At 41.6% G+C, this 17,482-nt stretch overlaps 1 protein-coding gene across 3 annotated transcripts in view; it reads right to left on the bottom strand.

Moving 5' to 3' along the window:
• mideasb (mitotic deacetylase associated SANT domain protein b) overlaps window positions 1–7,071 on the bottom strand; it is a 34,628-nt gene extending 27,557 nt beyond the window's left edge. For 2 of the 3 annotated variants that reach the window (XM_039009842.1, XM_039009845.1), the window contains exon 1: window positions 3,040–3,357. The gene's annotated coding sequence lies outside the window, so the exon portion shown is untranslated. Of the gene's footprint in view, window positions 1–3,039; window positions 3,358–6,976 lie in introns of those variants that run through there. The other variant, XM_039009844.1, reaches the window with a different exon arrangement.
• Window positions 7,072–17,482: the final 10,411 nt, after the last annotated feature.

The following is a 17,482-nucleotide window of genomic DNA, read 5'->3' as shown; positions in this document are numbered from 1 at the left end:
TGGTCTGTATAAGAATATATTTGATGTGTTTGTGCAAACTGTTGCACCAGGTCTGACTTAAGCTAAATACAAATAAACATGACATAAACATATCTATTAGATCATCTATTGCATATGTACACTGAACAAAAAAATAAATGCAACATGTAAAGTGTTGGTCCCATGTTATATTGATCTGAAATAAAAGATCCCAGAAATGTACCATACGCACAAATGTGCTACATCCCTGTTAGTGAGCATTTCTCCTTTACCAGGATAACAGGTGTGGCATATCAATAAACGGATTAAAGAGCACGATCATTACACAGGTGCACTTGTGCTGGGGAGAATAAAAGGCCACTCTAATATCTGCAGTTTTGTCACCCACACAATGTCACAGATATCTTAAGTTGAGGGAGCGTTCAATTGGCATGCTAACTGCAGGAATGTCAAGCAGAGCTGTTGCCAGAAAATGTTCATTTCTCTACCATAAGCCACCTCCAACATCATTTTAGAGAATTTGGCAGTACGTCCAACCGGCCTCACAACCGCAGACTACGTGTATGGTGTTGTATGGGTGAGCGGTTTGCTGATGTCAACATTGGGAACAGAGTGCCCCATGGTAGCGGTAGGGTTATGATATGGGCAGGCATAAGCTACGGATAATGAACACAATTGCATTTCATCGATGGCAATTTGAATGCACAGAGATAACATGACGAGGTCCTGAGGCCCATTGTCGTGAAATTCATCCGCCGCCATCACCTCATGTTTCAGCATGATAATGCATGGCCCCATGTTGCAAGGATCTCTACACAATTCCTGGAAACTGAAAATGTCCCAGTTCTTCCATGGCCTGCATATTCACCAGACATGTCACCCTCTGAGCATGTTTGGGATGTTCTGGATCGACAGCGTGTTCCAGTTCCCGCCAAATTCCAGCAACTTCGCACAGACATTGAAGAGGAGTGGGACAACACTCCACAGGCCACAATCAACAGCCTGATCAACTCTATGCGAAGGAGCTGTATCGCACTGCATTAGGCAAATGGTGGTCACACCAAACACTGACTGGTTTTCTGATCCACGCCACTACCTTATCTGTGAGGTATCTGCGACCAACAGATGCATATCTGTATTCCCAGTCATGTGAAATCCATAGATTAGGGCCTAATGAATGTATTTCAGTTGACTGATTTCCTCATATGAACTATAAATTGTTGCGTTTATATTTGTGTTCAGTATATATTACTCAGGCATATCACATGCTATCCCCTATTCAGTAGTTGACTGTGGCTGCATCTTTAGCACAACAACTTCTTAATTCTGCAGGACTTTAGGACCAAATACAGCATATGTGGCTATCATAATATGAGCTATTTATTGTTGCCCGAAGAGTAGCTTAGAGAACAATCGATAGCTGCACCTATTCTGTTCCTGCAGGCAGACAAGGCCGAGATGAGGGCTGTAGGCCAGCGTACAGTTGTCTATAATATAGACGTATACATGTTATAGGCCTTGTTGTATGGTAGGCTACACTGATTGTACAAGGTACAGGTGACCAAAAACGGTGCAAAATATATTTGGTAGAACTTACAACACATGACTCAATAGTTGTTTTATAGTCTTTTTCTTTTAAAACACATTTTATACTGTAGCATGCACTGATAGCACGCACTACATTCTCCAAAGGTGGTAGGCTACTGCTTAGCCTAGGCAGCAACCATTTAGCAAACACACACACCTTAAAATAGACAGCTGCAGCTGCTCATATCCTGCACTGTGGCAGGATATATACAGTAATTTACTTGTCTGACCGACCACGCACACTTCAGAGTGAGGACACTATCGCATTGTCCAAGGAGAATTAAACACCACGTTATATTATAGCGTGTTGTTCTGTATGCTTGTTAAATTATAAGGTTGTTCAGAAATCCAAATTATGAACAATTCTGTAGATGCGGTTCCGCTATAGCTATATAAAAAAAAATAATGTGCATGCGTCACTGTATTTATGAAGAAATACCTCTATCAATTTCCGGGAATGGGAGAGGCGTGGCTTGAGAAGACCATGCAAGACGCATTGCCTTGGCCTATTTTGCTTAACAACATAAATCATATGGAGTGAGTTTTGCATGGTTTGTTTTTCATGGAAGGGTTTCTGCATTATGAAATATTTGCACAATAACACGATTTCCCCCTAACCTTTCTGTAGGCGATCGGGTGTAGAGTAGTAGGGTCATGACAAAGTGGACCGAGCATTGCAGCTAATTACACAACCCCCTGTCGGGCTTATTAACCCAACCAAGGAAAAGCCGTTAATGTAGTCTAGGTTTGTACCGTCAACCATAATTACCTAATCCTTGAGACGACCGAGCGTTTCTTAATTTAAACAGCGAATACCCTTGCAGCCAATGGGGCATCGCGGTGAAAGCGAACGCACATTCGATGTCGGCTATAGGCTGACTATTTGACATGGAGGAGTGAGAATTCCCCCCCAGACAGCACCAAAAAAAAAACACACAAAAAACATGCTGCGTCCTACATCTGAACAACCCTTGCTGAACCCCCGCCTCCTCTTCGTCCCCACCGCCAGCCAGCTCAGCGCTATTTACGAGAAGGCAGCCCTTTGTTACAGAAAACGGATTATCCAGTCACTAAATCCATGGTACATTACAACAAAGTGAGACAACAATGCACCCTATATAGGCTACACGAGTGGACTAGACTATCTACACAAGCACCACGACAAAAGTAAGGATAATATAAACCGCGCAGCTAGGGCTGCTCAACTTGTCAACATGGTTAATAGCCTACGTCATAGGAACTGACATTGCTTCCTATTTTTAAGAAAATACCCATATTAAGCAATAAACACACACAGGTATCAACAGCTGATCAACAATCTTCATGTTCAATATGCATAGAAGCCTATGTAATGAAATGGTAAACTTTGTTTACAACTAATGTCATCCATTCACTTGCATGTTTCTTAGTTCATATTTACCGATCAAAAAGCCGGATATATAAATAAATCAAAGTTGCTATCCGATCACTTACCGTGCTTGTCATGTTTCTGCGACGCCCCAACAATCACCCACCACCAACCAGTGCAGCAACTATCCCCAGATCCACGCGCCCAGCAGTGCAATCGAACCGAGACGACAGCATACATCTCTAGCGTTGAGTCATTCTATGCTGACCTCACTATTATTTTTCAAGTCAAAGAGAGAGGTAGATCGATGTCGTTAGAAAATAAGTGCTATCCAGTCCGAAATGGGGCACTGATCTGCAAAAATGTGGACATTATTGCGTTAGGATTGCACAAACAGCCCACATGCACACAACACACCGCTGTCATATGCGACCTTTTTTCTCTCACTGTAGAACGCTCTCTCAAACGTTCTCTTTCAGCTTGTCTTGTGATCCCCTCCAGTCTGTTTGCCACACCTACTTCCACGACCATATATGGCTTTCATCTTGTATGCGAGGCGCTGTAATTTACTGGGCAAACTCTACTCAGATCCATGCGGGGAAATTCCGTCAGTCGGCTACTGATACAAAGAGGGGCCCTTATTTAAATCCCATCAATATGAAAAATGTCAGGGGCGCGCCTCGCACTAGTTCCAAGTTAGAGAGAATATGTCTGCCTACTCTCAGCATTCTTCCGCTGTTGCGCTTCAACATTATTACAGCATTATTACACAGCCATCACACCCACACACACTCATGAGTACACTAACATCTACACTTTACAAACTGTTGAGTAAACAGTATATCAGCAGAACCCCACAATCCAACTGCAGCTGCCTTTTTGAAGATGCATTGAGAAAAAGCAGCAAGACATCTTCGGGGTGACACTATGAGATGTCACATCTATGATCTCATACACACTGATCTCAATGAATCAGCAGGTAGACTCATTCATTCTATCAGTCATTGATAGAGAGATGCACTGAGATTTAGGACTAAAGGAATACAGCTTTCAAGTGCTGCTGTTTTCTACTGTTTTCAAATGCTCCTGCATGAATGCAGACTGGCTGCACAACTGGGGTGCATAGCGAATAGCAGTGACCATGACCAAGCGTGTTCCAGCTGACAGAAAGGAGACACTGCCAGTCCCTCTGTGTCAGGGTATGCTCTGCACTCTGCTCTCTCTGCTGTACCTTAAAATAACGCTACAAAGCCTGAAAACATTTGTGCATGCTATTCGCTGCATAAGAGATATGCAAGCCAAGCTATGTGAGAGTGCGTGAGATATGTAGGATTGTGTGTGTCATGGTTTTGAATCAAAGCGATGTCCATATCATATCCACTCTTTCAATCTTTCATTGGGAGAAAGGCCTAAATGACCAAATTGATTGTAGAAGTAAGATGCAAATCTACCCTCTAAAGAGAAATTATGTTTGGCACTTGGCATAACCATTATTGGCACATGGCATATTCATTAGTGATTATTGTGATTTTGCTTTTGCAAATGTTTGTAGGCCTATGTAGCCAAATTGTATCTATGATCTTATGCTATCCATTCATGTTTTTGGTATGTTATTTTTATATCTGAGAATTAACCAATGATATCAGGCCACACCCAGCCATGATTACAGACACCTGTGTGTGTCCTTTGACACGATATAAACTAGTCATCCCGCAGTGTTGGTCATTATACCCTGATGAAGACAGCTTGTCTGTAGAAACGTTGGTTATTGGGTTATTAAATGATTGCATCTGAGCTCCTAGAGTGTGAGGTTCTCCTTTAAATTGTTCAAATTCGCCTAAAGAGGTGTGTGTTTTTAATCGCCTCTAAATATCCATTAGCCAAACAATATATCCATCCATTGACTTAGTTATAATTGTCTGTCATTAAACTGGTCATATTTAAACTGTTAATAAAATTAAGACTATAGTCTAGTCCACTCTTCTGTGCAGGACCCGTACAGTAGCTCAGGTGTGTTATTACAGACAGATGGACACTTTCTGGCTATAGACCAGGAAGAAGGGCTGCAACAAAGAGCTGCCTGCGTATCAAAGTAAGGTAGTGGAGGTATACGCCGTATCAATTAATACGGCTAATGGAACAGATCAGAATGTTTAGCTTACAATGTTGACAAACTATTATTTATTCACATTTTGAGCGCAGCAATATGCACACAGCAGTGGTCCTGCGCGCAAACGTTCCAAAACGCAATTTGCGGGAAAACGCCGTTCTAAAATGCTCACCACACATGCGAGCGGTTTCAAGAACTGAGATGGACATATCCGTTAGAAATGTAGAAAGAGGGGAATTCTAAAGATGCAACAACTATCATGGGTTGCTAATATGACTAGGATAATGCCTTTGGCTGCTCGACAATGAAAGAAAATTGATTTGAAAACCAATAGAACAGGAGAGCCATATGAGGAAATCTTTATACAATCATTTCCTCTGGTAAGACATGCTTCATAATATGAAGTAAAACGTCCAGGTTTCAAGCAATTAAGGTTCAGTTAAAATATGGTGATGTTGCTAATGATAGGCCTAACCGTCTTCTGGTAGATGGAAAAACTTTCACAAAAACTAACTAGCTACAAAGTAGCCTATGCCTGCACCTGGCAGAATGATAGCATTAATATTTGCATCAATCCAGTGGCCATTTGTTTTGCAAACGCCATCTCATGTGGTCTACAGAAACATGCTAACCAAACAGTGCTAGGCGACGTACAGTTAAATTAAAGGGTAACTACACAAAAAAAATCGAATTTTCTTAGATTTTTACCCAGACCTCAAAAGTGTTCTCCTGATGTGGTTTAAGCATTGTTGTCGACTTAGAACATCCACTTTGGTTGTTTTTCTATTTAAAAAGTGTGACTTTGAGAGCGAAAACCTGGAAAAGAAATTGGTACAGATCTGAAACCTGTGAATTTCTGACTCAGTTGACAGTCTCATTTATCTATTTCAATAATTGGCATACTATTAGCCTACATGCATAGTAGACTACAGCTTGGGTTGGCCTGACTGTGAAAGACCAATAGGCCTATGGGATTCATAATTTTAGGTCCTTCATTGTGTATTGCTAGGTTTCCATCCAATTGATGACAGCTTTTCATGTGAATACTCTAGAATTTGCATAAAGAAAATATGAGCATTTTCCCATCAGTGGTGTTTCCACCAAATTGACGTTTTTGCCGATAAAAATCACTGCATGATATGCATCGATCATCATGTCACCAGAATAAGACCATCGATATTTATTGGAAAGGAGAATCAAGATCACAGTACTTTCACCACCCCGTTTAGTTCATAACTTATTTAATCTGTAGGCTAATAAACTACATGGTTTCCCGAGTTCACCAGCGACCACGCACCATATAATCGCGTGACTCCAAGTTTACTTAGATATGATGGTTATTATATCGATATTTGCGCATAAAGGCCTTTCCACTGCCATTTCTCTCATAATACATTTTACCGACACAAAAGGATCCCACCACGCCGAACGAACAAAGTATCTGTAGGCATTTATAAAATTGTACCGAAACTTCCAGTTCCCAACACAGCTGTCGTGATTTTTTTGTTTTTACTTTTTGTTTTTACTTTCATAAAAACTGCGGATGTCAAACAGATCGCCTTCGCAGGGCGGACCGTTTTGGAAATGTTAGGCAAATTACACCCACCCGCTTCTCCAGGCACAACTAGGGAGGTGCACAAGGCTACACATCATCGTGCAGCAACTCTTGGCATCCGAGCTATATCGAACCACGCGAATCTGTATCTAGCCTAGACTACTGCATAGAAATTCTAGATCCATCAGCAGGACCTCCATGAAGATTCATTGAGATGTGTTTTTTAGATGCAACCATTGTCGCTGACATATGCAGCAGGGAGGGGGCAAAAACGATGAATCCTGAATCTTATATTGACACCCTGGCTTTTTTTTTAAACCATAGAGCAGTTTAAAAACATGAATAAGTTGTTACATTACTACACACATGAATAAAAGCAAAGTAGGTTATACGTTACCTTGTAGGCTAGTATGCATCGCTAAAACAATTTCTAGTTGGCATTTTCTCTCTCTTCAGAAACAGAAAACTTTTTTTCTGCTTTTCGAAGCGTCACTTCCTACTCTTGCTGCTGAAATCATTGCATGATTGTGAACGTAACTATAGCAAATGCTGTATTGTGAGTTGTTGCGATGCCAACTAAACTACGCTAATCTCTTCAAGTATTGCGACAGAGATAAAAAATGAATAAACAAAGAATATCTACAATTTATGAGAAACCATGGCGCATACCATTTCAATACATTTAACGATACCCTACTGTAGGTGACGCAAATGCTCAATCGCAAAGAGTAGAGGAAAAGAAAGTGTCAACCACAACACCTCCGTTCTGCCAGCAAGAATAAGCAAGACCTAGCACGAATAGTCCCTGAGCTCGGCGATTTCCCTTCAAAATAAAAGTAATATAATTGTCATAATTATTAACATTTTATGAGGAAATGATTGCAGACTTGAATTTTGTTTAACAATATAAAAAAAGGAAATAAGGTCAACGCCTTTACAGAACAAATAATATTATAGCATTGGCATTATTGTTACAGCATTAAAATGAATGATTACTAGAGTTATCATGGTAACAGCAGTAAAACAATTAAAACACATTATTTTTAATGCAACTATTAATAATAATAGTACTAACAATATTAATAATATTGTTACAATTATAAAATACACTTTAGAAAACACTTAAATCCCATTGTTAATTAGCCCATTCATATTGGACGATATTCACTAGGTTTTTCATATTGGACAGACATACAGTGCCTTCAGAAAGTATTCATACTTTTAAAAAAGTATTTATTTCACCTTTATTTAACCAGGTAGGCTAGTTGAGAACAAGTTCTCATTTACAACTGCAACCTGGCCAAGATAAAGCAAAGCAGTGCGACACAAACAACAACACAGAGTTACACATGGAATAAACAAACATGCAGTCAATAATACAATAGAAAAAGTATATATACAGTGTGTGCAAATGAGGTAGGATAAGGGAGGTAAGGCAATAAATAGGCCATAGTGGCGAAATTATTACAATATAGCAATTACACACTGGAGTGATAGATGTACAGAAGATGAGTGTGCAAGTAGAGATACTGGGGTGCAAATGAGAAAAATAAATAACAGTATGGGGGATGAGGTAGTTGGATGGGCTATTTACAGATGGGCTATGTACAGGTGCAGTGATCTGTGAGCTGCTCTGACAGCTGGTGCTTAAAGTTAGTGAGGGAGATATGAGTCTCCAGCGTCAGTGATTTTTGCAGTTCGCTCCAGTCATTGGCAGCAGAGAACTGGAAGGAAAGGCGGTCAAAGGAGGAATTGGCTTTGGGGGTGACCAGTGAGATATACCTGCTGGAGCGCATGCTACGGGTGGGTGCTGCTATGGTGACCAGTCAGCTGAGATAAGGCGGGGCTTTACCTAGCAAAGACTTATAGATGACCTGGAGCCAGTGGGTTTGGCGACGAATATGAAGCGAGGGCCAGCCAACGAGAGCATACAGGTCGCAGTGGTGGGTAGTATATGGGGCTTTGGTGACAAAACGGATGGCGCTGTGATAGACTGCATCCAATTTGCTGAGTAGAGTGTTGGAGGCTATTTTGTAAATGACATCGCCGAAGTCAAGGATCGGAAGGATGGTCAGTTTTACGAGGGTATGTTTGGCAGCATGAGTGAAGGAGGCTTTGTTGCGAAATAGGAAGCCAATTCTAGATTTCATTTTGGATTGGAGATGCTTAATGTGAGTCTGGAAGGAGAGTTTACAGTCTAACCAGATACCTAGGTATTTGTAGTTGTCCACATATTCTAAGTCAGAACCGTCCAGAGTAGTGATGCTGGATGGGCAGGCAAGTGTGGGCAGCGATCGGTTGAAGAGCATGCATTTAGTTTCACTTGCATTTAAGAGCAGTTGGCCAAGGAAGGAGAGTTGTTGAAGCTCGTCTGGAGGTTAGTTAACACAGTGTCCAAAGAGGGGCCAGAAGTATACAGAATGGTGTCGTCTGTGTAGAGGCGGATCAGAGAATCACCAGCAGCAAGAGCGACATCATTGATGTATACAGAGAAAAGAGTCGGCCCGAGAATTGAACCCTGTGCCAACCCCATAGAGACTGCCAGAGGTCCGGACAACGGGCCCTCCGATTTGACACACTGAACTCTGTCTGAGAAGTAGTTGGTGAACCAGGCGAGGCAGTCATTTGAGAAACCAATGCTGTTGAGTCTGCCGATAAGAATGTGGTGATTGACAGAGTCGAAAGCCTTGACTAATACAGCTGCACAGTATTGTCTCTTATCGATGGCGGTTATGATATCGTTTAGGACCTTGAGCGTGGCTGAGGTGCACCCATGACCAGCTCGGAAACCAGATTGCATAGTGGAGAAGGTACGGTGGGATTCGAAATGGTCGGTGATCTGTTTGTTAACTTGGCTTTCGAAGACCTTAGAAAGGCAGGGTAGGATAGATATAGGTCTGTAGCAATTTGGGTCTAGAGTGTCTCCCCCTTTGAAGAGGGGGATGACCGTGGCAGCTTTCCAATCTTTGGGGATCTCAGACGATACAAAAGAGAGGTTGAACAGGGTAGTAACAGGGGTTGCATCAATTTTGGCAGATAATTTTAGAAAGAGAGGGTCCAGATTGTCTAGCCCGGCCGATTTGTAGGGGTCCAGATTTTGCAGCTCTTTCAGAACATCAGCTATCTGGATTTGGGTGAAAGAGAAATGGGGAGGCTTGGGCAAGTTGCTGTGGGGGGTGCAGGGCTGTTGACTGGGGTAGAGGTAGCCAGGTGGAAAGCATGGCCAGCCGTAGAAAAATGCTTATTGAAATTCTCAATTATCATGGATTTATCGGTGGTGACAGTGTTTCCTAGCCTCAGTGCAGTGGGCAGCTGGGAGGAGGTGTTCTTATTCTCCATGGACTTCACAGTGTCCCAGAACCTTTTGGAGTTTGTGCTACAGGATGAAAATTTCTGTTTGAAAAAGCTAGCCTTTGCTTTCCTAAATGCCTGTGTATTTTGGTTCCTAACTTCCCTGAAAAGATGCATATCACGGGAGCGCCCCTTGACCTCTTGACTTATTCCTCATTTTGTTGTGTTACAGCCTGAATTCAAAAATGATTAAATATACTTTTTTCTCACCCAACTACACACAGTACCGTATAATGACAAAGTGAAAACATGTTTTTAGACATGCACATTTATTGAAAATGAAATATCTAATTTACATAAGTATTCACATGTTAGAATCACCTTTGGCAGCGATTATGGCTGTGAGTCTTACTGTGCAAGTCTCTAAGATCTTTGCACACATGGATTGTATAATATTTGCACATTATTCCTTTTAATATTCTTCAAGCTCTGTCAAGTTGTTTGTTGATCATCGCTAGACAGACATTTTCAAGTCTTGCCATAGACTTTCAAGCTTATTTAAGTCAAAACTGTAACTAGGCCACTCAGGAACATTCAATGTCATCTTGGTTAGCAACTCCAGTGTAAATTTGGCCTTGTGTTTTAGGTTATTGTCCTGCTGAAAGGTGAATGTGTCTCCCAGTGTCTGTTGGAAAGCATTCTGACCCAGGTTTTCCCTGTGCTTAGCTCTATTCCATTGATTTTTATCCTAAAAAACTCTCTAGTCCAAGCATACCCATAACATGATGCAGCCACCACCATGCTTAAACATATGACGAGTGGTACTCAGTGATGTGTTTGTCACACCCTCATCTGTTTCACCTATCTTTGTGCTTGTCTCCACCCCCCTACAGGTGTCGCCCATCTTCCTCATTATCCCCAGTGTATTTATACCTGTGTTCTCTGTTTGTCTGTTGCCAGTTTGTGTTGTCTTGTCAGGTCTTACCAGCATGTTTTCCCGTCTCCCTGTTTTCTCAAGTTCTGTTTCCTAGTTCCCCGGTTCTGACCATTCTGCCTGCCCTGACCCCGAGCCTGCCTGCCGTTCTGTACCTGTCTGACTCTGACCCGTTTACGAACCTCTGCCTGTCTTGACTCCGACCCTGCCTGCTGTTCTGTACCTTATTGACTCTGCCCTGGATTACGGACATCTGCCTGCCTTTGACCTGTCTTTTGCCTGCCCCCTGTTTGGGTCAATAAACATCTGTAACTCTAGCTGTCTGCATCTGGGTCTTATCCTGAGTTCTGATAGTGTTGTATAGGATTTGCCCCAAACATAATGCTTAGTATTCAGGATATAAAGTACATTTCTTTGCCATTTTTTGGCAGTTTTGCTTTAGTGCCTTATTATAAACAGGATGCATGTTTTGGAATATTTTTATTCTGTGAAGTAACTACAATGTTGTTGATCCATCCACATTTTTCTCTTATCACAGCCATTAAACTCTGTAACTGTTTTAAAGATACCATTGGCCTCATGGTGAAATCCCTGAGTGTTTCCTTCCTCTCTGGTAATTGAGTTAGGAAGGATGTCAGTATCTTTGTAGTGACTGGGTGTATTGATACACCACCCAAAGTGTAATTAATAACTTCACCATGCTCTAACGGATATTCAATGTTAGCTTTTTATATTATTTTTTACCCATCTACCAATAGGTGCCCTTCTTTGCGAGGCATTGGAAAACCTCCCTGGTCTTGGCAGTTGCATCTGTGTTTGAAGTTCACTGCTCGACTGTGGGACCTTACAGATAGATTTAGGCTATTTGTGGGGTACAGAGATGAGCGACACACCACCGTAACATTTTAGAGAACATTGCTGCAGAAGCTAACTCCTTCCTCTGCTTCTCTTTCGTCAGCATGAAGCTACAATACATCGACTTTTCCATGGAAGCTGTGAAGCGGGTTGTAGCCTATTGCGTGATTGTGTTCATGAGTCTGTTATTAAAGGATGTGAAACAATGTGTATGTTTACAGCTTTTCATTAAATCATTTATGGCTATAAATATTGTATATACATTACTTCATATGCTCCTGAGTGTCACAGCAGTCGAAGGCACTGCATCTTAGTGCTTGAGGCCTCACTACAGACCCTGGTTTGAATCCAGGCTGTATCACAACCGGCTGTGATTGGGAGTCCCATAGGGTGGAGCACAATTGGCCCAGTGTTGTCTGGGTTTTGCCGGTGTAGGCTGTCATTGTAAATAAGAATTTGTTCTTAACTGACTTGCCTACTTAAATAAAAGTAAAAAATATATGGGCAGAGTATTGTATATATAGCCTACAGAAATTGGTTCAGTTATGGCCTAAAATAGAGATGAGGTAGTCATTAAAAAATGATTTCTTTACTCCTGATCTTATTTATGCATGCCATAACAAAGGGGTTTAATACTTATTTTCTCAAGACATTTCATCTTTTCAATTGTAATTCATTTGTAAATATTTCTAAAGGCTATACAAATAAATAAAGAGAGTCTCTTCTCTGTATACATCAATGATGTCGCTCTTGCTGCTGGTGAGTCTGATCCACCTCTACGCAGACGACACCATTCTGTATACTTCTGGCCCTTCTTTGGACACTATGTTAACAACCCTCCAGGCGAGCTTCAATGCCATACAACTCTCCTTCCGTGGCCTCCAACTGCTCTTAAATACAAGTAAAACTAAACGCATGCTATTCAACCGATCGCTGCCTGCACCTGCTCGCCCGTCCAGCATCACTACTCTGGACGGTTCTGACTTAGAATATGTGGACAACTACAAATACCTAGGTGTCTGGTTAGACTGTAAACTCTCCTTCCAGACTCATATCAAACATCTCCAATCCAAAGTTAAATCTAGAATTGGCTTCCTATTTCGCAACAAACTTCACTCATGCTGCCAAACATACCCTCTAAAACTGACCATCCTACGATCCTCGACTTCGGCGATGTCATTTACAAAATAGTCTCCAATACCCTACTCAATAAATTGGATGCGGTCTATAACAGTGCCATCCGTTTTGTCACCAAAGCCCCATATACTACCCACCACTGAGACCTGTACGCTCTCGTTGGCTGGCCCTCGCTTCATACTCGTCGCCAAACCCACTGGCTCCAGGTCATCTACAAGACCCTGCTAGGTAAAGTCCCCCCTATCTCAGCTCGCTGGTCACCATAGCAGCACCCACCTGTAGCACGCGCTCCAGCAGGTATATCTCTCTGGTCACCCCCAAAACCAATTCCTCCTTTGGCCGCCTCTCCTTCCAGTTCTCTGCTGCCAATGACTGGAACGAACTATAAAAATCTCTGAAACTGGAAACACTTATCTCCCTCACTAGCTTTAAGCACCAGCTGTCAGAGCAGCTCACAGATTACTGCACCTGTACATAGCCCATCTATAATTTAGCCCAAACAACTACCTCTTCCCCTACTGTATTTATTTATTTAGCTCCTTTGCACCCCATTATTTCTATTTCTACTTTGCACATTCTTCCACTGCAAATCTACCATTCCAGTGTTTTACTTGCTATTGTCACGGCCGTCGTAAGAAGTAGACCAAAGCGCAGAGTGATGAGCGTACATATTCCTTTTATTAGGTGGTGATGACGCCGACAAACCAATAAACAATCCAAAACAGCCGTGAAGCTTAAGGCTAAGTGCCACAAACAAAGTTAACTTCCCACAAAGAAAGGAGGGAAAAGGGATACCTAAGTATGGTTCCCAGTCAGAGACAACGATAGACAGCTGTCCCTGATTGAGAACCATACCAGGCCAAAACATAGAAATACAAAATCATAGAAAAACAAAACATAGAATGCCCACCCCAAATCACACCCTGACCAAACCAAATAGAGACATAAAAAGGCTCTCAAAGGTCACGGCGTGACAGCTATATTGTATTTACTTCGCCACCATGGCCTTTTTTTGCCTCTACCTCCCTTATCTCACCTCATTTGCTCACATTGTATATAGACTTATTTTTCTACTTTATTATTGACTGTATGTTTGTTTAACTCCATGTGTAACTCTGTGTTGTTGTATGTGTCGAACTGCTTTGCTTTATCTTGGCCAGGTCGCAATTGTAAATGAGAACTTGTTCTCAACTTGCCTACCTGGTTAAATAAAGGTGAAATAAATAAATATACAAGCTCCCAGTAATTTATTGGGTAAACCACCAACGTTTTGGCATAACTGTGCTTCTTCAAGATAATGTTATGAATGCTTGAACCAGGTTATATAGACAGTGCAATTAGCGCAACCAAAAAAGTCTTAAAACATAATTCCACTTTTACATTATGGGATGTTGTGAGAAGGCCAATGACACAAAATCTAAATTGAATACATTTTAAATTCAGGCTGTAACACAACAAAAAGTGGGAAAAGTAATGTGGTGTGAATACTTTCTGAAGGCACTGTATTGCAGTGTAACACAATTTCCTGTAGCCTACATTGAGTCGCAGTAAAAGCGGAGTCCGTTCTTTCTAAATCCACAGAGTTTCCACCCAGAGGAACGTCACTGCTCATTCTGCAGCCCTTAAAGAGTGGCCTATCAGCCTAGATCCAATCCGTTTTTCATATTGGACACCAAAAGTACACTAACGTTTAAAAGTTTGGGGTCACTTAGAAATGTCCTTGTTTTTGAAAGAAAAGCTAATTTTTTGTCCATTAAAATAACATCAAATTGATCAGAAATACAGTGTAGACATTGTTAATGGCACATTGTGTTAGCTAATCCAAGTTAATCATTTTAAAAAGCAAATTGATCATTAGAAAACCCTTTTGCAATTATGTTAGCACAGCCTCTTCACTGTTGACGTTGAGACTGGTGTTTTGCAGGTACTATTTAATGAAGCTGCCAGTTGAGGACTGTGAGGCATCTGTTTCTCAAACTAGACACTCTAATGTACTTGTCCTCTTGCTCAGTTGTGCACCAGGGCCTCCCACTCCTCTTTCTTTTCTGGTTAGAGACAGTTTGCCCGGTTCCAGGGGAGATATGATTGCCCGGTAATCAAAACCCACAAATCCTAATGCTCCAGATACTCAACTAGTATAAAGAAGGCCAGTTTTATTGCTTCTTTAAATCAGGACAACAGTTTTCAGCTGTGCTAACATAATTTAAAAAGGGTTTTCTAATGATCAATTAGCCTTTTAAAATGATAAACTTGGATTAGCTAACACAACGTGCCATTGGAACACAGGAGTGATGGTTGTTGATAATGGGCCTCTGTACGCCTATGTAAATATACCATTAAAAATCTGCTATTTCCAGCTACAGTAGTCAGGGGCATTAATATGGAGTTGGTCCCCCCCTTTGCTGCTATAACAGTCTCCACTCTTCTGGGAAGGCTTTCCACTAGATGTTGGAACATTGATGCAGGGACAGCAGCATTAGTGAGGTCGGGCACTGATGTTGGGGGATTAGGTCTGGCTTGCAGTCGGCGTTCCAATTCATCCCAAAGGTGTCCGATGGGGTTGAGGTCAATCGGACACCTTTGCAGACCAGTCAAGTTCTTCCACACCAATCTAGACAAACCATTTCTGTATGGACCTCGCGCAGGGGCATTGCCATTCTGAAACAGGAAAGGGCCTTCCCCAAACTGTTGTCACAAAGTTGGAAGCATAGAATTGTCTAAAATGTCAAAGTATGCTATAGCATTAAGATGTCCCTTTACTGGAACTAAGGGGCCTAGCCCGAACCATGAAAAACAGCCACAGACCTTTATTCCACCTCCACCAAACTTTACAGTTGGCACTATGCATTGGGGCAGGTAGCGTTTTCCTGGCATCTGCCAAACCAAGATTCATACGTCGGACTGTAAGATGGTGAGGCGTGATTCATCACTCCAGAGAACGTGTTTCCACTGCTCCAGAGTCCAATGGAGTCCAACTCCAGCCAACGCTTGGCATTGCGCATGGTGATCTTAGGCTTGTGTGCGGCTGCTCGGCTATGGAAACCCACTTCATGAAGCTCCTGACGAACAGTTCTTGTACTGACGTTGCTTCAACAGGCAGTTTGGAACTCTGTACTGAGTGTTGCAACTGAGGACAGAAGATTTTTACGCACTACGCGCTTCAGCAATCGGCGGTCCCGTTCTGTGATCTTGAGTAGCCTACCACTTTGCGGCTGAACCGTTGTTGCTCCTAGACTTTCCACTTCACAGTAACAGCACTTACAGTTGACAGAGGCAGCTCTAGCAGGGCAGAAATTTGACGAACTCACATTATTTCCAGTGTTTCACTTAAGCAGTTAGCTTCTCACCTAATCACCTGCTAATAGTCAGAATTTGTCACCTCCAATATAGGGCAAGCCAAGAGTGCAAGACTAGTATAGAATGGTGTTTTATTTCAAACTGGAAGCAAACAAAGAGTAAGCTAAAATAGTTAATTTATTGTTTTGTAATTAGTCAGTCAGTAAACAGTTAAAGCGACAGAACAAAAGTGCAGACTGAACCCTGGTTTTATGGACACAAACAATCAATTGTTTTTCCTGTAGTGCTATATTTGTACTGTATAGTCTCCAGGCACCCTACATTAAGCTGTTTGACCACAGTAGATGTCCTGCAACACTTTATATGACCTAGTTTTTTGTTCAAAATCATTTTGCACTGTGAAATATGTAATGTTATGTCCAATATAAAAACATACTGCATTTCAGCTGATAGGCCACTATTTAAGGTCTGCAAAATGAGCACTGACGCTTCTCTGGGTGAAAACTTTGTGGATTTGGAAACTAGAAGTTCTCCTGAGTAGAATGGGCCCGTCTTTTACCGTGACACAATGTACTGGGAATTATGTATGTATGTCCAATATGGAACAAAGATTGGATTTAAGCTGATTGGCCACTCTTTAACTAGAAGTGCTCCTGAGTTGAGTGGACCCCCCTTTTATTGCAACACAACAGAAAGAAAATGTTGTACAGTGAAATAAATTATAGGGTATACACCAAAAAACATTGTTGATCTTTAGGCAAAAAAACATAATATTTCCTAGAATACTTTTAATTATTCTTTGTATGATAACTAGTGAACAATATATCGCTAATATATTGATAATTGTGCACATTTTCCATTACTTTCATCTTAATTACTAATTTACAAAGTATACAGGACGGGACTCATATTCTGAAGGATTTCCAAAATCCGTGACCCGAAAGTACTTAGCTATTCTTGTCTGCTTCCCAAGCCATTTGCAGCATAAACACAAAATTGAATGGACTTAAATGAAGCATGAGACAGAGGAACGTGTAGCATTGGGGAAAGTGGTGGTACGTGCTGATTACATGGGGTGCCCATGGGGCCTCGGATCAGAAATGTCCCGTGCGCGAGAGGCAGGTTGAGGTTTCCAGGGTTAGAGTAGTGTAGAAGTTGTCATATGCTGAGGCAGTGAAGAAAATAAAGGAAGATGGGTCAAGGGTGAGGGATCCTGAGAGGAGTGGTGTGAGTAGTAGATCTGTACCAGTACAGAGGGAAACACCAACAAGTGATATATGTTTCAGTAAGATTTGATTTTTGGCATTTATAGTAATGGTTATCAACTGTACTGTAAGTCGCAGAAAATAGTGGTTGTGGTGGCAGCTGCAGAGAGGTATAGTGGAGTAT

This window comes from Salvelinus namaycush, chromosome 15 (assembly GCF_016432855.1).
Source record: "Salvelinus namaycush isolate Seneca chromosome 15, SaNama_1.0, whole genome shotgun sequence".
NCBI lineage: Eukaryota > Metazoa > Chordata > Actinopteri > Salmoniformes > Salmonidae > Salvelinus > Salvelinus namaycush.
This window is presented reverse-complemented; position numbering and strand designations above follow the sequence as displayed.